Source organism: Hordeum vulgare, chromosome 1H, assembly GCF_904849725.1.
Source record: "Hordeum vulgare subsp. vulgare chromosome 1H, MorexV3_pseudomolecules_assembly, whole genome shotgun sequence".
NCBI classification, from domain to species: Eukaryota; Viridiplantae; Streptophyta; class Magnoliopsida; order Poales; family Poaceae; genus Hordeum; species Hordeum vulgare.
Genome location: NC_058518.1, coordinates 482,719,952 through 482,727,868, shown reverse-complemented (window position 1 = coordinate 482,727,868; position 7,917 = coordinate 482,719,952). Strand labels below are relative to the sequence as shown.

The window sequence follows — 7,917 nt, the reverse complement described above, 5'->3', positions numbered from 1 at the left end:
ATTCTGTTGATCATTCGAGGACCAAGCAATCACACAAGCACGACACCGAGATTTGTTAACGAGGTTCACCGATATGGTTACATCCCCGGGGCCTGACTACGGACGCTCCTTCCCGTGACACCATCACAATACCGCACCTCGGCCGCCCGGGCGCCGGCACACGTCGCTGGCTCCCCGCACACCCGTGCTGTTATGTTGGCATAGGTTACATCATGTGTCTACCCCCGCTATATATGAGAGGCCTAGGATACAAGTGTCCTATTAGGACACGACTCCATATCCTGTCTAAACACAATACTACTCAGAGTCCAACTGTAACCTACCTTGTACGATAATATTTGACACAACTCTAACAAACTCCACCTTGGCGAATATTCTCCACCACCTTGAGTTCATCCATGCGTCAAACTTCCATGTACATTGGACTTGAGCTTATCCCATGAGTACCACTGCTACTCTAAAGACTCCATGTGACTTCACCTGCAACTTGTAGTTCCTTCTTTTCCTGATCATAGTCAACGCTCGAACGAAATTAAGCTCCACATTACTCTAGTTGCGCTTCCAACTTTCAGAGTATCCAACACCTCACACACCGATCACTGACCTGCGTGAAAGTGAACAACTCATATTGGATGTCGCACATAAGAGTTACCTGAACTCAACATCACCGCTCTTCCTTGACCGCCCGTCTGAAACTTGAAGAAATTTCACCGTCGCCTTGTGCCACCCCGAGTCAAAATTCGTAGTTGTCTCACCCTTTTCTCGGATAGTCTCTGACATGTCCCACAGCTATAGCACTCCACCTCCTTCTGTACTTGTAATCCGCGCTTTGTCATGTGCAATGAACACCACAGAATATACGGTCATGTGCTCTCTTTCTGTCACTTTCTCAGATTCTTCATGGACAACTCTTGTCCATCAACTAGCACCGATAGACCCAGTCACCAACTTGAATCTGGTACTCGTCAACACTGCTTCAGCCCCCCTACACACTTTGTCTGACCACATGTCTGACCACCAGTGCCTTGGTCTGTCGCTGTGTCCCGTGCTTACCGCACGCCTCGTCGCTATCACCGCGTCGAGCCTCTGCTGTCCTGGTCGGGGCTCCAGGGCTGTGGACCCACACCACTCAACCCCCACTGCAGAGAACCATCGATCATCACGGACCGATGCCGAGTATCACATCGCCATCAGACCACTGGTACCCTCCACGTGTCTCTCGCTATCCCGCTAAAATAGGCTTCGACTCTGTGTTAACTTACGCCGTAGCCCCTCCATCAGCATAGAGTGAAGTCTTCCGCTAGACTCTAGCTCCACCTTCAATATGACTTCATGTAGCTGGCCGTGCTACCCCGCGCCCTGTCGACTTCAAGCTCTTATGTGTGCACTGCCTTGAATCAACCCATGCGCATAGCATGTCGAAGCCGCACAAGCCCTCAGACCCGCACCACGTGTTTCCACGCCCCAGAAGTTGGCCACCATCAGCATCACGCTCCTATGTCGTCGTTGCTGAAATCACCGCCATCTTCTACTTTGACCGACATCCCCGTCGATCCGTCAAACAGTACAGTCCGACCCAGCCGAAAATTATCCGACTGCAACCATGCTCCACCTTGCGTCGTGTCCGCCCGCACATCTACATGCATTGTTTGACGCCCTATGTATGCATGATCACGTCACGACGCGCTCCAGACTTCATCCGATCCTTGTACGCACGTCGCCATCCTTGGTTTCGTTTGACCGCTAGTCAAACAACACCACTGCTGCCATACCGTCATCTCCTTAGCGTAGGAAGCAAAGAACCCAAAAGTAGTCCCTGTAGTCTCATGTGTATGTGTGCGACCAACAATTTCATCCACTCCTATAGCACCATGGTACTTCTTGACTATTTCTTGTTCTACTATTTTCCATGCACGAGATCAACATGCTAGTCACCAGCAGATTTCATGTTCCAACACATTGCAATACCTTTAAGAACCGATTTTTTTTCTTAACAAATCTCACCCTGCAACTTCCTCGTACACACGTTCCGCGGTTCCGGCTTCTCACCACACAATGTGCACAAGCCTGGGCCATCGCCAGCTGGTTCTCAATGGGTCGTCCACCCATCACGGCCTATAGCTCCTTGAGGCAACCACCGCTTGGAACAGGACCCTCGTGGACACCTGCACGTTCACGGACAGCCTGCGTACATGCCGCTTCGCGTGAGCGCATGCGCCGCCGCTGCCACGCGTTCGATCAGATCGATCGCTTCCTACTTGCGCGTGTGCTTTTCCAACTCGCCGAGAGCGCCACGATCCAGTCTGCAGCTTGATTATGTCGGTATGTTTCCGATTGCTTCAATTCCGTCGAAAAACACCACTCTCGATAGCATCCGATTGATTTTGTTGACCACACTGCAATCCTCCAACGAGTCGGCAGCGACTCATCTTAACTGTCTTGTTGTCTACTAGACCAATCTGCTATCGAACATCGAGCGATCAATTCCGTTGCTTCCGTTGTTCATACAACTCGCAACCATAATCACCTTCGACCTTCTTCCTCTAGATCAACGAATCTGCGACCTCACAAACCTTGCTCATGATACCACTTGTTACGAATAATCCAAGGCATTCTGTTGATCATTCGAGGACCAAGCAATCACACAAGCACGACACCGAGATTTGTTAACGAGGTTCACCGATATGGCTACATCCCCGGGGCCTGACTACGGACGCTCCTCCCCGTGACACCGTCACAATACCGCACCTCGGCCGCCCGGGCGCCGGCACACGTCGCTGGCTCCCCGCACACCCGTGCTGTTATGTTGGCATAGGTTACATCATGTGTCTACCCCCGCTATATATGAGAGGCCTAGGATACAAGTGTCCTATTAAGACACGACTCCATATCCTGTCTAAACACAATACTACTCAGAGTCCAACTGTAACCTACCTTGTACGATAATATTTGACACAACTCTAACAGTATATAAAATAGCACAAGCTCACCGGACAAGAAATTGCCACCTTGCAATAACCAACAAAGAGCAAATTACATGTAGCATGTACTCTCTCCGTTCCTAAATATAAGTCTTTTTAGAGATTTTATTAAAAGACTACATACGGATGTATATAGACATACTTTAGAGTATAGATTTACTTATTTTGCTTCGTATATAGTCCACTAATGAAATCTTTAAAAAAACTTATATTTAGGAACGGAGGGAGCACGTATGTAAGAGTTGAAAGCAAAAGGCACCATTGAGTAATTAAATTGGTGTCCCAACCGGCCGGATCGCCTCAATTTCTTGCGTGTGTGTCTCAAGCCTGGTCTCAAACCAGTTGCATGTGTGTCTCAAGTCCCGACAGCACAGCGTGTCTCAGCTACGTCGTGTTTATCAAGTGCATCGTTTACTTGTCAATTTTCTACACAATAAACGAGCACAAACGAACGTGCTGACAAACAAACCCTGCATCCAGTCAGTCGTCTACCAAGGCTAAGGTCGCACTAATATAATGATGGTACCTTGCAACCAGCGACAACAAGACAGTTGACAAACTATACTCCTAGTCGTCGCCAAATTAGTTATTCCTCCGTTTCAGAACGTAGTGCATATAGATTTTTAATAGTGTATTTTTCATGACATACAACTCAAGTTTCAGTTGTAAGTTCGACAACAGAAGATGCGCGCATGACCTATAAACCAGAAATCAGAGAATGCATACACATCTTGGTAGGGTAGATGCTGAGCGAATGATAATTCCTTTCGATTTTAACGCGTGTCGTGGTCAGGTACCCGGACGACCCATATGACCGTGCTTGGTTACCATGGAGCAACCCCAAGTTGTGGCTGGACATCTCAACGAAGGATAAGATCCAAGAGAATATCGGCAGCCTCCGCCTCCAAGCGCCGTCCGCTGTGTTGCAGACTGCCGTCACGGCGCTCAACGACTCCATGTCCAGGATCGTCGAGTTGTCATGGAAGACGGAGCTGGAGCACGTCGACCGAATGCTCGGGTACACATTTGTACCACTTTTTTTTTAACTCTATCACTTATAGAACTACACAGCCATGTACATAATTAACGTCCATTATAGATGCGTTGCCATCTTGTATTTCGCCGAGTTGCAGATCCTGGAGGGCAATGCCATGCGCAAGTTCAACACTATCGTTGACAGTGGACCCAACCTCCCATACAGGCCGGAGTACCTCGTTGGCGACGCCTTATACAGTGGTGAACCCCACGAGTGCTTAAGACGGTACAACATCACCATGATCGCCATGACAAAGTGAACGCTACCACCGATCATCAACGCCTTCGAGTATTTCTCCAACATCTCTACACCCAATGTTGGCACTGACGTTCAGAATGGTAAACATCTACATATGACCTTATTTAGTTAGCACATGAGATCAATCATCGATGTGGGTTGATTACTACATTGTCCGAATAATGACTAACCCGCGTGATCTCTGATTACTGTACTTCTTTATCTTCTATGTTACTGTTGACAAAAAAAGTTTTTGCCATCAACGCAATCAAGGTTAAGTATCAGATGAAAAAGAAATGGATGGGTGACCCGAAGACTTTTGTGTGGGATGGGTTGACCTGCAATTATGTTATATCCGGGCGTCCAAGAATCACAAGCATGAAAGTTCAAATTTAACTTGCGATCATGCACAAGAAATCTCCCCAAAATGAGAAATATATTCGTGTCGTCTGAACCATTGTGTGTATCTACAAAAATATGTCATCAGGCGGTCTGAAATGTGATATATCATCTTATTTCAGTGATCTAAAAAACATCAAATCTTTGTAAGTAGGAAATTTATATCCGTTTTCACATTATTTTTGTTATGGAAGAGGTTCACTTATTTGTATGTTTTGCAACCTTATTTCAGGGATCTTTCATACAATAGGTTAGCAGGGTCAATTCCCAATGTTCTTACACAACTACCTTCTCTCACGTTGTTCTAAGCAACTTTGAATTATATGTCGTCTTTGATAACTAATATCTGTTGTGCTACCAATATTTCAATGCCAACTTTTTGGTCCATCCAGAGATTTGACAGGTAACCAACTTAATGGATCCATACCCTCCGGGCTTCTAGAGAGAAGTCAAGATGGCACCCTAATTCTAAGGTTAATCCATCATATCTTACATATATCTGCACCGCCATTTAGGTGTTTGATCGTTGCTTTGATATTTTTTTCTTCTTCTTGATATATTCAACAAAAACTCAAACCTTTGCATCAACAACAACTCTTGCCAGCAAACAAAAAGGAAAAAACATTTCTTAGATTGTCGTTTATGTTGTTGTTCCTATAGTTGTGGCTGGTGTGATTGGAGCACTTGTAGTACTTCTGATTCTCATGGTGAGAAAAAAGAAAGGTGAAACACATCAATAGTTCTACATTACTGCACCTAAGCAAGCAACAATTGGTAATACTAGTTTGATTCTTGAATTTTGAAGTATCTACAAAGTGCAACAAACGAGAAGATCGTCAACACCTAGACAATCACCGATTCACATACAAGGAACTAGAGACCATAACGGACAATTTCAAGATAGTGCTCGGCCAAGGAGGGTTTGGAACTGTTTATGATGGCTTCTTGCAGGATGGTACCCAAGTTGGAGTCAAGCTGCGGTCTCAATCTCGAGTAAAGATGTAAGAGAATTCTTGACAGAGGTAAAGTATTATCAACTATACGAGAGCATGGTGTATCAACATATTAGTTAAGTGAGTTTAATAAGTCAATTTAGAAACTTTGACATTTTCCTTCTAATTCTTGATACAATAACAAAGATTCATCACAATAAGCTTGTATCGTTAGTTGGTTATTGCAAGGATGGGATGCATTTTGGCTCTTGTCTACGAGCATATGTCTGAAGGAAATCTAGAACTTAAACTGAGAGGTGTTCTAGTTGGCCTGTTAGAATAGCATATGGTATCTCTATATCAAGTTACACACTACTAACACCCGACAAACTTCTAGAGGGAGCAATCAGAACGATATATCCTTAACTCGGAGACAAAGGCTCTGTATCGCACTACAATCCACACAAGGTATACTTTAATCTAGAGTATGATCTTCCTTTTGTTGTTTTCGATCTCCACGCTTTGCTAGAATTTAACATATGTTGATGCGTGACTTATGTATCATCTCTGTCAAATACGATGTGGACGCAGGACTTGAGTATTTGCACAAGTCATGCAGACCACCCTTCATGCATCGTGACATGAAGACATCAAACATCCTACTGAATAAAGATCTTGAGGCCAAAGTTGCCGACATTGGCTTGATGAAGCCTCTCAATAACGACGATGAGACACATATATCTATGGTACGGGTGATTGGCACATGAGGCTACCTCGCACCCGAGTAAACACTGATACCTAACTTATTACAATATTTTGGTTGCCAGCTTGCCAACCATTTTGATTAGTATATCTTTGTTGTGACTGACCCGACCAATTGTGATGCAAATGCATCCCATGCTTATGCTATGTACATACACAAGTATGCAGTAACCTTGCAACTGAACGAAAAGAGAAACACATATAGCTTCAGTAATCACTGTTAGGAAGTATTAGTATTAGTCTAAGAGTCCTTATTAGTATTAGTATTAGTCTAGGAGTCCTTATTAGTCTATGTTCCTTGCACCTCAAGTCATGTGTAATATATATATGTCCCTTGGACCTTCAATATAGACAAGTTGCTTTCCTAACATGGTATTAGAGCCTTAGGTTATTTTTTCGCACGCGCAACTCGTGCTCCGATCCAATCTCCACGCAGCCGCCGTCTGTCTGCTGCTACCTCTCTCGATCTCCTCCTACGGCTGCTTCTCGCAGGATTGAATCCTGCCGCAGGTGCCTACGCTGCTGAGTCTTCCTCCTCCTGCTGCTCCCGCAGGTTCTGCTCGTCTGTGCCTCGTGGCTCTGCTCCCCGTCCTGCCGCCGACTCCTCGTCTGCTCCGCCGGCCCGGCTCGAAGCCTCCAGATCCCGCCGGATCGGATCGGGTGAGTGAGCTCGTCCCGCTCGAGCTCCCGGTCCAGCACGTCCAGGTCCATACTTGCTCCCATCACCGGCCCTGTTCGAAGCCTCCAGATCCCGTCACCGCTCCAGGTCAAACTCCCAGAAGCGGCTCCCAGACTAGCACTGCCAGGATCTGCCTGTTTCCCTGATCTAGTCTGATCTCCAGCTTGGATCAAGGCTCTGCTCCCGGTCGTGCTCTCCAGGTCGCGCCGTCCTCTGCACACTCCCGATCGGATCGGGCGTTCCCCTCGTTGTTGACCAAAAAAAAAATGTCTACTGCATCTGGCTATGTTGGTGTCCCTCGCTGTTCGGTGATCTTCGATGGTACTAACTACACCGAGTTCACTGGCTTCATGCGCATTCACATGCGTGGCATCCGTCTCTGGGGAGTTCTCTCTGGCGAGGTGTGTTGTCCGCCACGTCCGGTTCCTCCCATGGCTCCTACTCCGCCGACCCCACCGGCTCTTCCTGCGGATGCTCCTCAGACCACAAAGGATGCGGCTAAGCTTGATGATGAGGCCGCTGTGAGTGCTTATGATGCGAAGGTCTTGGCTTATGAGGAGGCTCTTCAGGTGTATCACGGTGCTCTGTCCGCTTACACCCAGTGGCTTGATGATGATGCTCGTGCTGCAGCTGTTCTCACTGCTAGTGTTCTGCCTCAGTTTGCCTCTGAGTTTTTGGGCCTTCCTATTGCCTTTGAGATGTGGACTTGCCTTCGTCAGCGCTATGCGCCCTCTGGTGATGCCTTATACCTCTCCGTGGTTCGTCAGGAGCATGCTCTTCAGCAGGGTGAATCTACCGTTGATGACTTCTATGCACAGAGTTCTGCTATCTGGCGCCAACTCGATTCTCTCCGCACCGTTGGTTGTCGTACTTGCCCCTGTTGCCAGGCTG

The 7,917-nt window shown here is 46.9% G+C and overlaps 1 pseudogene; it reads left to right on the top strand.

Annotated features, from left to right (window-relative positions):
• Nucleotides 1–1,006: 1,006 nt before the first annotated feature.
• LOC123401372 lies at nt 1,007–6,373 on the top strand (annotated as a pseudogene).
• Nucleotides 6,374–7,917: the final 1,544 nt, after the last annotated feature.